Here is a 17,522-nt window from a genome sequence, read left to right on the forward strand (position 1 = left end):
CTATTATTGATTGTACATGGTACAAGTGTTCAAAATATGCTGTTTTAAAGTGGCTAATTGATGCAACATGCAAAACCCAAGTCACTCTCAGAGGGCGTGCCTACACATGCTTTTACACATGCCTAAACTTAATGCACATTTGCCTAATGCATGCGATTTAGGTACACATCGACACGTGCACATGCTAAGGCATATTAACCCGGTGCGGAGACTGACTTGGGACTCAGGTTAGTCCCAAGCCAGCCAACACACACAGCGCCGATGTGCCTTAGCATGTCTATGCCTGCGTTAAGGTGCTTTATCTATTCGCACCTAAATTTAGGACACCTGCTTTTGCAGGTGTCAAATTTAGGCATGGATAGCTTACACTCACCTTGTTAAAGGTGTGTCAAGGGCATGTGCACGTAGACCCAAGCCCTTAACGCACCTTAAAAACAGCTAAGGATCCTTAAATCAGTGTTTCCCACCCAGCGTGCCACAGCCCTAAAGCATGCAGTCACAGACAGACAGATGCACCGGAGAACGTTGCTGCAGCAGCGAGCTAGGCGAGGCAGGAGGAGGGGAAAGGCCTTAACAGGTGTACACGGAAACTTGTTATTGAGGTAAGCATGCCTGAGGCTGGAAAAGCTTGGGAAACACTGCCTTAAATCTGCGGATGTAGAAAGCCTTGAGTGACTTTTGGGCTTGTTCTTCTGTCACTGCTCACCTGACCTCAAAAGAAACACGTGCTTCAACTCCGAGGACCCGCCGGTCACAGCGAGCAGCATAAAGGCGGGGGCTTATTTGCATACACATTTGCATAGTATCGGCACACTCCAGTTCTACAGCAAATACGGTCATTCCCAGCTTCCAAGACCAGCATTTCATAGTGCCCTCCCCCGTATGGGAACCGCAGCCCCGACCCGCCCACCAGCCAGGGAAAGGTACCCGGCCTGCGCCCGTCCCGCCCCCCCCTGTGTTTTGTGTGCAGGTCAGAACAAAATGGCGGTGGGGTGGGCGTTGGCGCCCCCAGCGCGGCCCAGCACGCGGCCCTGACGTCACGAGAGCACCCAGCGGGCCCCTCTCCTCCCACTCCCCCTCCACGCGCGACGCGGAGTGACGCAAGACAGCGAATCTACGGCGCGCCACTTGTGACCAAGATCATCACAAGCGGAGGCGGACGGCTCCACCCGTGCGGTAAGCGAAAGCGAACGGGCCGCGGCCGCCTAGCACCGTAGGGAGGCGCCCGCGGCCATGCCGCGGCTCGCGAGCGGAGTAGGCGCTGCTGGCTGGGGATCGGGCTGCCGCGGGCTGGTGGCGGCCTCGGCGCTTTCCCTCGGGCTTTTTGGGCCTCTGCGCTGCCGTCGTTTTTTTTTTTGTTTTTTTTTCCTTTTGCGTTTTTTTTTTTCCTTCTGTCCAATCCGCTTCCACGTCCCGCCCCCAAAGGCAGTTCTATTGCGTGTGAATGGCTGGAGGGCAGCGGGCGGGAAGAAGGTCTCGCGCGGCGATTGGTTGGCGGCGACGGCGGTGGAGACCGTTCTCCCTCCCGCAGCAGATGGGCTCGGGGTAGGGGTAGGGGGAGGAAGGGAGCAGGGGGCAGAGCGCGCAGGCGCACACCGCGCCGAGGCGGTTTTGCTGTGCGGGCAGGGGCAGGCCACTGTCGAGGGGTTCTGGACACGGGAAAGGGGGATGCGCATGCGCTGCAGTGGCGGTGGGTTGGGGGGAACGCGCATGCGCATGGAGCTGTGCTTCAGATTGCAGGCTTTCACGCTGCTGCTCCTTAGTGATGTGCAGGCTTGCTGTGCATGCGCCTGGGATTTGTTCGTGGGTAGTGATGTGAGGGTTGTGGGGCTCTGGCCGGGGCCCTAGACCCTGGGGGAGTGATGATCTGATACGACTGTGACTGTGAATAATACGTGATGTCAGTGTGTGCAGTAGCTCCTCCCAGTAGAGCCACATTTGCACTCAGACTATGCTAAGGGCTCGGGATATGCCAGTCCCTGTGCCGCACAGTGTTCTCCGAGGGTGTCATGGTGACACCACTTCAGGGGAGGGTGAACTGGGCCAGTTTCCTCACTTGTCCTTGGGGTAGCTTGAGCCTGCTCCATGGAGACTAAACAAAGCAATTTGCAGCCCTCCCAGAAGGCACCACCTGCAGAACCCCCTTGTCCCCCCTCTCCCCCAGAGCCCAGGAGTCCTGGCAAGTCGGGCAAGGACTGCTATTAACCCTTAACAGTCACCTGCCCACAGGAAATTTTAACACCACTTAAGTTTCTGTGGGTTTAGTGTGCTTGCGGATATCATTTCACCCCTTTGGCTGTGCTGACAGAATGCAGCTAAGACAGGTAATTGAAATAATTAGGGAGGATTGCAGCCACAGTCACGTAAAGATCCCACTTTCAGGTTTCCCGTTGTGGTTTAAAACTGGTTCTCAACAAGGGTACCGGGCAAGTCTTTTAAGGGTGCTGCTGGTGCTGCGCACTATTAGCACTTTGAGTGCAAATATCTATGCATCATTCTTGAGAGAAACCCAGAGATTTCAAATAGGAATCAGCATTGTCTGATTCCTGTTTCATGAGTTCTTTGCAGCAAGGCTCTTATTATTTTTCTGTTGTCAAGAAATGAGAAAGCCAAGATCAGGCCTTTTCTGGCTGCCTTGAGTGAAAACAAAGTTGAGAACTGCTGGCGTCTAAATAACCTGCTTGAATCAAGATGGAGCATTGTAAATTGGGCAGCTACGTTTTCAACAGGTCGCACCCTTTTTTGAAAAAGGAAGATGATTACAGGCTTCAGTTTAGTCTCTTGCAATCTCCTAGACTGGTCACTGTGAGTTATATTCCTCCTAGAGGTAACGGTATAGTCATCCTATCTCTATTTCATAAATTATCACTACATGGATATATAATCAGATTGTAGCTTTTATATATAATATATGGAGGCTGCAGTAATTGAATAATCCATACATTAAAAAAAAAGTCAAATGCACTGATGTGACATCAGGATGATGGACTGTGACTTTTTCAGTATGTTCAAACATGTCAGTTTTATTAGCATTTTGGGAAATGTAATTTAAATGACCTGAGTTAAAACATTGACCCAAATCTTTATTATTACAGTCCTGCAGAAACCGCTGTGTATTAATAGCTTCAGTCATTTCTGATTTATTTTCATGAACATGTTCTTAGTTGAAAACTTCTAAAAATTAAAGCTTTGCCCCATTCTCACATTAAATACAGCATGGACCAAAGCGTGAGAGTTAATGGAACAGTTTTTTGGCAGGTCAGTACATCTCTTTACAGAAAATATGAGACTTGTATTACGGTTGAAAATTAAACGGATTAAGAAATATGGTGCTCTTTATTTTGTATTTGTAAGTTGATCCTTTGCATATATTAAGTCTTGGATTTCTGTACGTGCTATCAAGTTTATGGCCAAATAGGTGCATGAAATGTTTCTGTGAGGACCCATAATTCTGAGTTTCCTTTCCTATGTATATTTATATAGCATCTGGCAAAGTAGGTTGTTATCTATTTAAGATGACCCCTGAGAGGGACTTGTTTTGGGTTATTCAGGGCTGAAACCCCAGGCAGCCTGTCCAACCTGAGACATAAGTCCAGTGATGGTGGCCATGAATCCTTTTTCAACCGTTAGCTGACTGCATGGTTGTTTTAATCATTACAAGATTGCCTAGCTGTAGAGCACAGCAGGAAGGGGAAACTTGGACATGAAATGACAGGATAGAGAAAATTGGAGCAGGGGATAGTCAAACTTGGATGTGAAACCTGATGCCAACAGAAGTAGGCAGGGTGCTAAACAAGGCACCTGTCAAATCTGTTTCAGGCCCTAAGGTATGGCAGTAGACACCTAGGGCCTTGGATGTCACCGTCCCAAATGTCCATCAATGCTTAACACCCATTAGAGATAGACAGCACCACCTCCCCCAGCTCAGGGCTTCCTGATGGACTTAAGGGAAGGGTACAGAAGGTTCTCTGCCTCAATGCATTGCCAGCCCAAATTACCATCAGTGCTCAACACCCTATGTGGGCTGTCAGCACCACCTCCAGCCCAAGGTGGAGGCTTGACAAATGGTCCCTGCCAGCCAGTCCCAATTCCAGCTAGGGTCTGCTAACACGATACCATGTGGCCGATGGTTGTCACTTGCCCAGAGAGAAGAGGGTACTTGCAGGTGGCGTCACTATTCAGCGTGCAGGCTTACACTGTTTGCTTTGAGCCAAAGGCCCGTGGCTCTTAGAACCAGTTAGTCTCTAAGGTGCCACCCTGCCCCATTTTCTGCCTCTTTTTGGCAGCAGAACTGCATAAACTTGTTTTCAAACAAAAGGAAGTTGCTATAGTAGATGATAATCGCTAGAAATAAGAACAGCAGTGTCCTAACTTCAGTAGCATTCTATTTGATTAAAAGTATAGCTGATTTGCTCATTATCTGTTCAGATAAATTGAAACCTTCATTTGGGTGTGCATTAAAATCTCATTGTGCACACTTCTCAGACTGCATGTTTTAGGTCACGAGCCATCATTCACAATGTGCGCTATAAGACAGTACAGAATGACCAGATTCAGATCACAATAGCTATTGGCTCCCTTTTAGTGTTATTTTAGAAAGAGAAGCTGGGGCTGATTGGCTTACAAGTGCCATCGGGCCTTGTGGCCACAACTCTAGGTTTTACTTTGTCTAGTGAAATACACAGGTAGAGTGTAACATTCATTCGGGTGAGTTATTTATTGCCAGCTGGCCAGTGAAAGCACTGTCACTCTTTTGAGAATATTTTCAAACTGTAGTATGTTGTTGTGGGCACTATTTTGTGTTTGAGCTGGGATTTCTGACTATGGATAACATGTGCGAGCCACTGCTACGGAAGCTGCATCGAAATTTTGCTGGAGCCGTATCATAAAGCTGTGTCATTTTCCTTGGAAAATTACTCATTAGGATAAAACAAACAAACGACAGATAATACTTTCCTATACAAATAAAATATGTTTAATATATAAATGCATCAAGTAAGTTATAATGTTGTGGTCATTATGACTACAGTAGCCCTGGAAAACAGAGTTTTCAGGTTAGGCATAAGCGTCGTACTACATGGACAGCAGTAAGAGACTTCTATGTTACCTGACCCAGTCTTGAGCTGGTGGAATTTTTTTACATAACAAAACATCTACCAAGTTTTTGTAAATCTTCTGGTGGAAAAATCGCTAAACCCTATATTTTTATCTAATTCTGGAATGTTCTTCGTTCTATTTTCCGTAGGCGTACTTTTGTTCTGTACGAACAAAAAAGAGACTTGTATTGATGAAAGTGCACTACTAAAAGTAAAAAATAAATAGACATTGGAATAAAAGACTGGGACTCACCAAGATACGAATTAGTATATTTAGCTTCCTATATGTGATTAAAATAAGGAATTAAATGCTCCCCAAATATTTAAGGCATGAAACAGCCATGAATAACCTATGTCCATTGAAACTCTACAGGCTTCATTTGTTCCACAGAATAGAATTACATGTCTGAAGAGCGAACTTTCTCTGGGATTATTAATTTAATCTAGGGATTCTTAGTTTATTTCCTGCTTTGTTTTTAGTGCAAGTTATTGCTTCTGAGACTAAGATTCTTACCATGTACAAGGATGTCAGAGCTATAACTGTGTTAATGTGGATTCTTCTCTGTCTCTTGTGCCAATTAGTCAAGTGTTCTGAGAAAAGCTCAGAAGTTGTCAGGTGTTTCCAAAGTTTTTTAAAAGAATATTAAAAACCCTACTGTAGGTTTTGGTTAAAGAGAAGGCCTTTAGGAATGCACACTGAATTGTAGACATGCAGCTTAATTCCTTCTTAAACTCCAGTGCAAGAAAACTATTCATCCACTGGCTCATTTTTTTCATTTTTACAAAGATGCAAATGCTAAAACACCTTAGAAAAGGTGATAGCTCTGCGGCAACACATAGCAGAACTGTTATTATCATTTTTTGTTTTTTTGTTCTACAGAGGCTCATTTTTTTCCCCTCTTGTGCATAATTTGGTCTGTTGTTCAGCCAGGGTCTGGTACCTTATGGGTTACAATTATGTTGGCTGGAAGGTTACAAATATTGTTGGCTCAGTTGCACCGTAGACCTATCATAACCTGTTTTTAAATCTAAAGATGTAAATGTTTAGCTGGAGTATATATCTTATATGGCTTGGCATATCTTATATGGCTTGGTATATTATCTTATACTGGCTTGGCATTCTGCTTTTTGGATTACCAAAAGTGTAGGTTGTTGATATGTTTGATATCTGAATTGCACATAGTCTGGGATGCAGATGAAGAGCCTGTCCTAGCTTTTCTTGTATGTGCAAATCTCCCGTTCCCTGTACACAGATATTTCAATAACGGAAATTTAGAGTTAGATCCAAAACCCTGTTTGAGACTTTTAAAACCAGAAATATACAAGTGACTCTGAACAGTTTTTACAAAACACTGTAAAAAATAGCTGGGTTATTTTGGGATTAAATTTAAAGGGGAATTCATGCATCTGAAAGCAGATGGGTCTTTTGTTCCTTCTTTGTAGCTGGTTATTATAAGAGTTTACTGCATCAGATGCAACTACTAGTAAGGGGGCTCAAGCCCTGCTCCACCAAAGCCATTATGGCCCTGCTACATGTTAAAATATTAAAGCTGGACAGAAACCAGCTATAGAATTGTTAAACATTTTCAAGCACTAACTTTATGGCTGTTTGGTTCTTTTTTTATAGCTGTATAGTCATTTTTATCACGTGATAACTATTTTGCACTTGTGGCTAGTCTAAATTTATCGTGTGATTAACCAATTAATTGTGTAATACACGTAACATGTAGCAGAGGCCGTAGACATCTAAGATTGGACTTAGGCCGAATTTATGTAACTAAGTCCAAGAATAACATTCACAAAACTCCTGCCTCACCCCTTAGGCACCTGGAAGGCCCCAAGTCCTTAAATTCCCACCAGTAAAAGTTCTGTAGGTGCCTAGAGTGTTGATCCTGTGCATACCTGGGATTTCCCTCTTTTGGTAGGGCAGAATACCTCAGTGCCTAAACCCACTTGGGTTTCTGACACTAGATGTGTCTATTCCAGAGACCCCTGAAGGATCTGATCTGATAGACATGCTTGGACCAGGCCAAGCATGTGCTGACAGGATTGAACTCAACACAAATACTGCTACTTTGAGAAGTGTTACGTATACTTCCCAAGGAAGTGGGGGAAGTGTTGTGTTTCATATTTTCTGCTGCCTGAGGGCTTCAAACCCATGTGTCTCATCTCCCAGTTGGCAGCCTTCAACACCAAAACACAGGTGATGCTAAAGTGGTGGCACTCTATACTTCTTGCTGTAAGCTAGGCTTCTATGCTAGAAGCAGTGCAAGGTATGTGACTGTAGTGATAGGGTGGGGAGAATGCAGAAGCATCAGCATGACTGTAGCCTGTGGCATAGGCAGCCTCTGTGTGTGGTACATTGCAGATCAAGTGGCATGCAGCAGAGCAGCAGATTGGTCAGGGAGCAGAGCATAGCACTCAGGGAGGGTATGGGGCTAATTTGTGGCACATCTGCCAACAGTTCTTCTTCCCCCCCCCCAAGTTTGTGTAAAACTCCTAAAGAAAACAGACTGGCATCCAGTTCTCCCTATTTCCTGATCAGTGCCCTCAGTGCTGTGCTAGGGTATGGTCCTTCTTGGTCTCTCTTTTCTGGCCTCATAAATCTTTCTTTTATTTTTCTCCTGTACTGTGGCAGTTTGCTAAGTTTACCACCTCCCAGGAAATTAGCTTCAGCATATGTGGTTTTAAACTCCATCAGGCCATGGAGAGGATTAAACTCTCCTCTCCTACTTTGTATGCAGGTGCCTTCACCACTAAGCTGTTGCATAGTGAGGTGGGAACTATCACCATTAGTTGTGTTATAAAAGAAGAATGAGTCAGTCCTTTATGCAAAGGGATGATTCAGGCCCCTAAATGCAGAAGAATTGGGACTAGATTGAGGCCCCCGCAGTGAGGGACAGTGCTGCAGAGGCAGGAGGCAGGAGGGTAAGTTGAGTGGGGTCCTGGCTAGGTGGGACTTACCTGTTGGGGAGGCATGCTCCCAAATAATTTTTTCTCCCTCTGCCTTGATCTGCCCCCCCATCCCTCCCCACAGATTTGTCCGCTGTGCGGGGGTGGTGGTGGCTCACGGTAGATCTTGGGTTGCTTTTAAATGCCAAAGGTAATCTACTTAAAAAGTTTGGAGACCACTGCTCTACAGGGGCATCTTTTTTTCTCTCCTTACACTTGTGCACTGAATGCTTCTTGTATTGACCTTAAATAACATTTTGCAGTTCCATATAATGCACTCTACTGAGCTTGGTGTCTACCTGTAGCATTTGTGATGCGGTGGTGCTTCACACTTTGCCCCAGGCTGCTATGCCTGCTCCAGGTTTTCTGCTAGGCCAGAATGGTCTGGATATGGTGCGGGACAGGAATTGGCAACCTTTAAGAATGGTGGGCTGCCCCTTGACAGCCAGTCACCACCATGGGCCACTGATTCCCCTCTGCAGTGCCCCAGCCCTTGATCTGTGCCAAGTACTGCTCTCGCACCCCTTCTCCTCCGTGTAACCTGAGGTTACTGTGTCACCAGTAATGATGGGTAACCTTGAGTTCAGTGGTGAGGGTAAGTGTAAGTTGTAGTAGTGGGGCAAGAAAACAGCCCTAGGCATAGAGCAGCGAAGGCTGGGGCAGCTGCCTGCTGGATGCTGCACAAGAGATCCATGGCATGTGGCAAAGAGACATTGCAGGGGCACTTTTTCTGCCCTGTGCCACTGCATGCTGCTGATCCTTGCTGCCACGAGCTGGATTTGGTCTCTGCGGGTTACATCCAGCCAATGGGCCGTAGTAGGCTACTGGCCCCTGCTTTAGGGAAATCCAAAAGTGCTTATCAATAAAGGCGGTACTCCTCTGGGCTCTTTCACTAGTTGCATTGCATGAGTTTCATGTTTTATGTCTGTGTATGTTTGTGTAGGGTAGCGAGACCCAGCCATTTTGACAGGTGTGCCACAAAGGTAAGCCCCATGCCCTCCCTATGTGCCATTCCAATTTCCTTCCCCTGCTTGATCTGCTGGTCTGGTTTGTGCTCCTTGCCTGATCTGCTGCTCTGTTTTCTGTTCCAACGTGATCTAGTGGTGTGCTTCCTGCTGTCTCCCCAGTCTACCATGTGTCACAGAGAGGCTGCCAGTGCCAGTTGTGACATGCGTGCTGGTACTTGGCCACACTTGTGATGAGTGTGAAAAGTTGCAGAAGAAGGCATAGATGATCACTCTTTGTCTGTCTCTACTCCTAGAATAGTTATTTCACTGCCTTCTTCACTTTCAGACCCTAGTTCCTCTAGAGCCCCCATGTGGGGAAAAGGATGCCAGAAATGACAGTTCTTTCCTCTTCCCCAGATATATTCATTTATGAAAAGGAAGAGAATTTCTTGCCTTTTGTCAGGTAGATTGTTAAATGAGTTGTATATTTCGAAGAAGTTAAAATTAGGGAAAAATGCTAAGGTACCCAGAAGCATTTTTTTTTTTTTTAGTTTGTTTGTTGTTTCAGCACTGTCAGAAGCAAAAGCTCTGAATGCTAAAAATGCTGGGCTAGCATACATATCCTTTACTGGGCGCAGCCTGATTTTTACAAGTCAGAGCTAATTTTTTTTGGATTGAATCCAGTGCTAGCATAATGCCCTAGTTCAAACATAAAAATGTTTTATGGATGTTGTCTTCATGATCTGCCAGGATTCTTTTCTGTGTTTTCAGTTTTATTAGTATAACAATGGGACAATTTGAATTGCATTTCTGCTTTTTTTCCCCTGTTGTTCAAATTTTCATTTTAAATTATTTACAAGTTGGAGACTTGAAGATGAGAAGCTAATGAATGCTTAAAAAAATTCCTTCCTCCATAAGCTTGTTAGGCTTCATGTTTTGAATTTATAACATAGACCTTAATAAATAGTCTTTTAGTTACTCTTATCTTAGAATTTTGAGTTGCCCTATTTTTACCTAAACTGGGAAAAGATATTTTTGTTTACCTCAATGAAAGGTATTGTGCATTTTAACAGGTTACAGCTTTTAATGATGATATACAATAGTAACAAATATAATACATGTAATTAGGAATAAGCCTGTATCTGAGTTACAGAGCTTAAATGCTTTTCCATCTATATCATTTTAAAGGTAAAACATATAGTTTTCAGGTCTGTTTTCAACTCCCTGATGTACAGGAATCCATGAAGTTATGGGCTGAGGTTTGAGCTGCATTTTAGGTTAACACTTAAGCATTCTTAAGTGAGGGTACAGTCCCTGATCATTTTTTTCAGAGATGCCAGTTTCCATAACAAATTTTAAGTTTACTTCTGTCCTTAATGTTTGCAGGTTATATAGGTACTCAGATACTGTGATTGTGCTTACATTTAAAAAAAGTTCAGGTAGATGATAGGGCTGTGAAGTGAAACCGTCCAAGGTTTATGAAATCTCTTTGTGTCTGAGATTTCCTTTTTATTTAATGCTTAATGATTGCTTTTTTTTAACCAGCATGTAGTAGTATCAGCAGTAATTGCATAGATTTGATTTGAATGTATGATATATTTATGTGATTTAATCAGAAAGGGCACATCTATATGTGCTATTAGAGCAGCTGAATAAACTCTGGCATAGTTTGTCCTGGACTTTATTCCTCCTGGCGCCACATATGCCCGGGACTGCAGCATGTTGAGTTGGGTTGGAGTAGCCCAGCTGGCAGGGAGCCTGGGGGGTCAGCCTGCCAGCCTGGGGCTCCTCCGCCTTGGCTCAGTGTTCTGTGGAAGGGCTGGCTGGGGCACGAGGGTGCTTCAGTGCAGGGCTAGCCACCAGGCAGAGTCTACATGTGTGTTGCAGTGTGCTAAATAATGCCGCTGCAGGATAGTACTTGTGTTGACAAGTACTATCCTATGGCAGCATTTATTAATTTACTGCGCCCTAATAGGGGCATATGTGTAGACACTGATGTTTTAATTAGCTCCACAGTAAATGTCTCGTGTAGATGTGCCCAAAGAGAAGAAAACCTGGGGTCAGAATTTCATTATGTTCAACCTGAGTTTAAGGCAGAATATATTGAAGTTAATGGATTTTCTTTATTAACACCCATCAGTTTTTGATTACGGTCTTCAAATACCTGGAGGGTGAATTAAAAAAAAAAAAAAAAAAAAAAAAGATTGTAGGTTGACTTTTCTCTGTGGCTGTAGGAGACCGAACTAGGAGCAATGTTTTCAAAATTCAGCAGGGGAAACTGGTTGGAGATTAGGAGAAACTTTGATGGTGAGGATTGTCAAGCCCTAGAACAGGCTACCTGGTAAACCTGTGGAATCTCCATCCCTGGGATTTTTCCTAGTGGATTAGATCAGGAGTGGGCAACGTTTTTGGCTAGAGTGCCAAAAACACTGCAACCTCAACCCACACCTTGACTTGTTATGCTGGGGCAGACAGCAGGAGAGCTGTGAGGGGCCCGATCCTCATTGCTGGTGGCAGGTGCACATGCATGGATGGTGGGGTGGAGCCAGGGCTGCACTGCCCTTGCCCCTTTGTTGCTACGTGCTCTGAGGTGTGCATGTAGCTGCTGCTACCATGGAACCTGGGTTGCTCACAGCAGGCAGTGGGCAGGTTGCAAACAGCTGCATTGGGGTCTTGAGCCCTGGCCCTACTCTGTGGCTGGTGGAAGCTGCACGTGTACCTCAGTTGCATAGTGGGGAAGGAGCTGGAACAGCGCAAACCCAGAACCTCCCCTGCCATTTTCTTGGAGGTGTGTACATCTGCTGCTACCATGGAGCTGGGCTGGGGCTCTGGGCAGCTGCAGCAGGCGGTGGGTAGGCTGTAAGAGCCTTGGCACCAGCTCCATGGCGGTGGCAGCTACATGTGTGCCTTCGGGGAGCACAGTGGGGAAGGGGCCAGGGTTGCATTGCCCCAGGCCTCTTTCCTTCCGTGCATCCCAAGGCACGTGGGCAGCTGCCTCTGCCATGGAGCTGGTGCCAGGGCTCCGAGCCCTGGTGCAGCCAGGCTCTGGGCAGATGCTGCCTGCTGCCTTTTGACTGTTTGCTGCAAGCCAGGGCTCTCTGGCTAGTGGCATCTACCCAGAGCTTGGGCTGGCTGTGGCATGCTGAGCTAAATGGTCTCACATGCTCTGTGGGTTGACTACTGGATTAGGCAGTCATTTGGCTGCCAAGTGTTTGGTCAGAGATGATCCTGCCTTGAGCAGAGGGTTGGACTTTATAACCCCATGAAGTTCCTTTCATCTCTACTTTCCTATGATCAGTGTGACTGTGATCAGAATAAGATCAAAACACGTTCTGTATCTTATAAATTCAGCACTTTAACTGTTACAAGAGGTTAAACAAAATTCGAATGTTTTACCTAAATACCACCTACAATTAGATGGTTTGGATAGAACAGAACCTAGCTTTACACCCTAAGAAAATCCAAACTGTCTTTGATTTGTGTTTATTTCATATGCTTTCCTGTGCCTCTAAATATATGTATGTCCAACTTGCCTTTTCTGGCTTGTTTAATGCCAGGGGCAACATGTTGCCGGTGCATGCAGGTGCATGTGCACCTCCTGAGTGTGGTGGTGCACCCCGTACAAAAGGGTGCTGTGCCTGCAGGTCGTCGCCAGTTGCCACTCCGCTGATGACACTGCCAGCGGCATCTGCGGACGGTCCGCAATCCCCGTTGGCCGCCACCGCTGCTGCTGGCAGCGTCTGCGAGTGGTCGCCGACCCCCCGGTTGGCACTTGCCACGCCCCCCACCGACACTGCCAGCAGTGTCTGTGGGAGCTCCCCTGCTTACCGCTGCCGCGCTCCCACCACCGCCGCTGCGCTCCTGCTGCTGCCATGCCCTCCCAGCCGCCGGGGGCACGCGTTGTTCGTGTTTAATGCCAACTAGCATTACTGTGATAGGGTTACAAATGAGGAGGAGGGAAAGGAAGAGATGGGTAAGACTGGGAACATGTTTGGGAATGGGACTTTTGATCTCCTTCTGCTCCTCAGTAATGACATTGTGATGAGCAACTGGAGAAGGGGCTGACTTTCTTCAGTATGTTCTCAAAAGACATCTTGGGGAAGAGCAGGCATTTCTAACTGACACTGAATTGGGTTGTGGTAGGCTGTGGCAGGAACATGGACTTTTCACAGTTTTCTGTCCCCAGGTGAACTTCGCATATGGGAGGAGTGGGGACTGGTCAAGCATTTCCTTTGTGTTCACTCAGATTGTTATCGTCTTGGGTATCGCTAACCTGAATGTATTAAGAGACCCCACAGTTTGCATTTGGCATACAGAGGGTTAATTAGAGGGTGAACATTTTAGATTTATCATGGAGATTAGTGTTGAGTTCTTAAGCTTGTGTATAAATACAGTGCAATGGTACAGAACTGTGTATGAAGAGATTTAATATTTATTTGCTTAAGAGCTCAGATAATATACATTGATAGGAGTGGTGCATATACCTGATTAGGCTGATATTGTTATTATTAGATCTCGTTGGATCTCTGTTATTATTACATCTCTCTTATTCATTAGACCTCTTTGAGTTAAAGCCCTAACCCTGTGGAAATTGATGGCCAAACTTCCATTGGCATCATTGGGGTCAGGATTTTGGCTTTATTTTTTAATTCTTTATCCTTTATAAATTCTATTTCCTTACTAAATGGTACCTTTTTGGAGGGAAAAATCATTTAACATAATACCACAGTTTTGTTTTCAATAAGCGTATTAAAACCAAAGGATCAGGAAAGAAAGAAACCACACAGAATAATGTGTTCCCTGGAACCAAATTGCATGAACATTTTTTTTTTTTTTTTTTAAATGCAGGAAGATGTTCTGAGTGTTGGAATTGTCTAAACCATCAGAATTGCCAAGCGTAGGTAATTACATAATTTCACACTTTCCAGCAAAGTCAGACCCTGATTAAGAAGCTGACAGCCCGTGAGAGTCCATTCGTTGACAGTGATGTCTGTATTCCATAAATTTGTGATGATTGTATCTAAGAGAAGACACTGAGATTCAAACCATTTACTTCGAATGCGACTCCTTATTGACAAATGGGGAACATTCTGTTTCTTAAGACACAAAAACTTTAAATGCATAAATACTTCAGTTGCTCCACTTTCAGTTAGCTTATATTTTGCTGATGCCAGGTCTTCTCACTGTCTTGGTTCTCACTGTCTTTCAGTATGTTTGATGTTCATATTTCCTTTTTATTCCCTCTTCCTTGCTGTGCTTTTTTCTTTCCTTTTCTTAAACAAATAGATGATATGGTAATATGAACCCTAATAGGAAAAAGGCATTGTTTAGCTCAGTTGGGGTACTACTAATTCAGTCACCAAATGCAACCATAACACAGCATGCATTTTAATTATTAAATATAATGGAAACTTTGCATTTTAAATCCAGAGCAATAAACCACTTGTTTGAAAGTGTACAGTTCAGTTCTGTGATTTCAGTTCTTAGTGAATTACAGGGCTCTATTCTTTGATGTTTTATTACAGATGAAGAGGAGTACCTTTCAGTACCCCTGGTAATTTTTCAAAATACATACCAGGATCACTGGGAGCGGTCACACTGAAGTTGAGGCCTCTTTTTTTTTTTTTTCTTTTTTTTTTTACTCATTTAGAAGGCTGAAAGACAAAAGGTTAGAGATCCAATCTATGTAATGACAATTTAGACAGACAGCATCACAACTGAAGTCCCTAAGTTTTGCTACCTTATAAAAAAAATACTCTGTTATTCAGTGCCATTCAGATTTTCACCCTCATGTATCTGTATGAGATGATTCTGTTAAGTCAGGGGCAGGCAATTATTTCGGGCGGAGCGCTGCATACTCAGTTTCGGCAAGTCATTAAGGGCCAAATGGATAGCCCTGTCCCTTGATAGGTGCCGCCCCCTTGTTGCCATCTTGGGACCAGAAGTTCCACTTCCTAACCCTTGACCTTTGCCACCTGGAAGTACTCCTTTCACCAAGTGGGTTTGCCATCTTGGAATCAGAAAAATACCATATTATATTCTAAAAATGAAACTTACTACAACATTCATTAATTTAATTTCAAAAAATATTTTTGTCCTGGTTTACATGTGTTTGTGTAGTGTACATAGAGGTGATAGTATAATAGCTTAAAATGAAATGTTACTCTTGTATTATATGGGGGAGGGTGTGGGTGTCTGTGGGATTTGTGGGGCATGGATAGGCGTGAGGGGTGTGGTTGTGTGGGGTGTGTGGATTTTGTGGGGGGCTGTGTGTGTGGGGAGGGGGAGGGAAGCTGGGGAGGGTTGTAGCTTGTGTGGAGGCGAAGGGTTTGCCCACAGCCCACCCCACTGCAGCAGGAAGAGCCCCTGCCAGTGCTCCTGCAAGCCTGGGCTCCACACTCCTGCTGCTCCTGGCCCTGGGGCACCAGTGTGAGGCTCCATGCTCCTGTTCACTGCCACTTCCCTGTTTGTCCCTGCTGTCCTTCTCCTGCCACTTCTGCATCCTGCTTGCTGCTCCATCACCATGTCCCAGCTGCTCCTGCAGTCCCAGCAATGCAGCCAGGAACCAGGTGGTGCTGGAGCTGCCAGCAGGTGAGCAGGGGGGAAGTGGGGAAATGGCTGTGGCAGGTGGGGGAAGGGGCAGCGAGTGGGCACGTGGAGTGCAGCAGCAGCTGGGCAGGAGTGCGGGGCCCGTGCCAGTGTAGAGGGGCCAGTAATAGTGGGGCCCAGAACCGGGCAGGAGAAGCATGGGGTCTGGGCCAGCAGGGGTCCATGGAGCCAGGCTGGCTCCTCCTCTCCCTGCTTGAGCAGCACATCCCAGCTTCATACAACCCCTGCAGGCCCAGACTCTGTGCTCATGGGCAGAAACTGCTGCTCAGCGTGGAGGAAAGCAGCTGCCCCTTGCTGCCACCAGGCAGTTTTGGCTGCATCCGCCTGGAGCCTGTGCCATAATAGGCTGTAGCGCAGCTTCTTTGCAGTCACCTCTGTGCTACCTTGCGCGGCAACAGTGACCGTGTGGAGCAGCCGCAGGGCAGCTCACAAGTGGCAGTGAAGGAACCGCACTGCAGCCTAGCGCAGCGTGGACTCCTGGCAGCTGAAGCAAAAACTGCCCAATGACAGCAAGAGGGAGGGGCTGCTTCCCTTGACACCGAGCAGCAGTTTCTGCCCAGCCATTGGTGCCGCTACCACTGTTGCTCAGCCCTGATGAGGAGTCTGGAGCTGACGCAGGGCCCAGGCTCACTAGCAGCAGCATGGGACAAACTGCAGCTCAGCATGGGAGAAAAGTGGCCCTACCCCCTCTTGCCATCTGTGCTGCCATTGCCCTATGGGGCAGCGCAGAGGCGGTGGTGATGCAGGGGAGACACAGGACAGCCCCGCGTGAGCTCCAGGCAGCTGCACCAGGAAGTGGCGGCCACGAGGAGGCAGGGGTGCTTTTCTCCCGTGCTGCGGAGCAGTTTGTCCTGCACCGCTGCTGCTCAGCCCAGACGGGTGAGTGCGGCGCGCACGTGGTCGGGGCTGTATGCACTAATCCCCACCTGTACCACGGAGCTGGGGTGGTGTGGGGACTGGGAGCGAGTAGGTGCGCAGGAGCCTGCGACAGCAGGATTGGAGTGTGGGGCTCACACTTGTGTCCCTGAGCCAGTGGCGGAGCCCAGAGCAGGGCGACAGGAGCACAGTGTCCTGGTCGGCTGGGGCTCTGTGAAGTTGGACCACCTCCCCCTTCTCCCTGCTGGCACAGTCCAGCCCGGCTCCATAGACCCCTGCCAGCCTGCACTCATGCCACCCCACTCTGGGCCTTGCTAGCACTGGCCCCGGGACACCAGCGTGGGTTGTGTTCTCACATGCCGTTCGCTTCTCCCCCTGCCCCTGCTGCTGCTTTCCCCACTTCCCTGCCTGCCCGGCGGCCACTCCACACCACATGGCTCTTGGCTGCATGGATGGACTGTGGGACTCAGAAGAAGCTGGCCCAGCCTGGCCTTGAGGAGTGGTGCAATCGCTTGTGGTCCTCCCTTGCCTCCCCCCATCCCCTTCTTACCTGAGTTTCCCATTCCTGTGCAGGGAGGCACAAACAGCCCCACGGTCCAGGGCCAGAAGCCTCTGCTAGGCAGGAGCTTCTGGCTGGGGTGAGGTCGGAGCCTGGCGGGCCTTGCTGTTCAGGGGCCTGTTGTGGCTTCCCTTGGGTCCTACTGCCCCTGGCTCCTGTCTTCTTTGATAGGCAGCCTGGGGCAGATAAATACAAATTTTCTGAATTTTTTAGTGGCCCTACTGGCTAGATAGAATGGTCTGGAGGGCCAAATCCAGCCCACCGCCTGTATTTTGCTCACCCTTGACTTAAATGCTTTGACAGGTGAGTTCTTGTCAATTTTGATCTCTCAACCAAAATGAGCATAGTGAAAACAGGAAAAACAGAGGGACAGGATGCCCAGTACATATTTTGCTGCTGTCACCTGACTGATGGGACTAAAAGTCACCTGAGCATCTGTTCTTTCTAATGTAATTTGTCTCAGGCTTCATGGTTGTGTATGCA

At 46.8% G+C, this 17,522-nt stretch overlaps 1 protein-coding gene across 1 annotated transcript in view; it reads left to right on the forward strand.

Moving 5' to 3' along the window:
* The first annotated feature begins 967 nt into the window (after positions 1-967).
* ZNF407 (zinc finger protein 407) overlaps positions 968-17,522 on the forward strand; it is a 476,393-nt gene continuing 459,838 nt past the window's right edge. The window contains 1 exon segment of the mRNA XM_006276265.4: positions 968-1,176. The gene's annotated coding sequence lies outside the window, so the exon portion shown is untranslated.

This window comes from Alligator mississippiensis, chromosome 3 (assembly GCF_030867095.1).
Source record: "Alligator mississippiensis isolate rAllMis1 chromosome 3, rAllMis1, whole genome shotgun sequence".
Lineage (NCBI taxonomy): Eukaryota > Metazoa > Chordata > Crocodylia > Alligatoridae > Alligator > Alligator mississippiensis.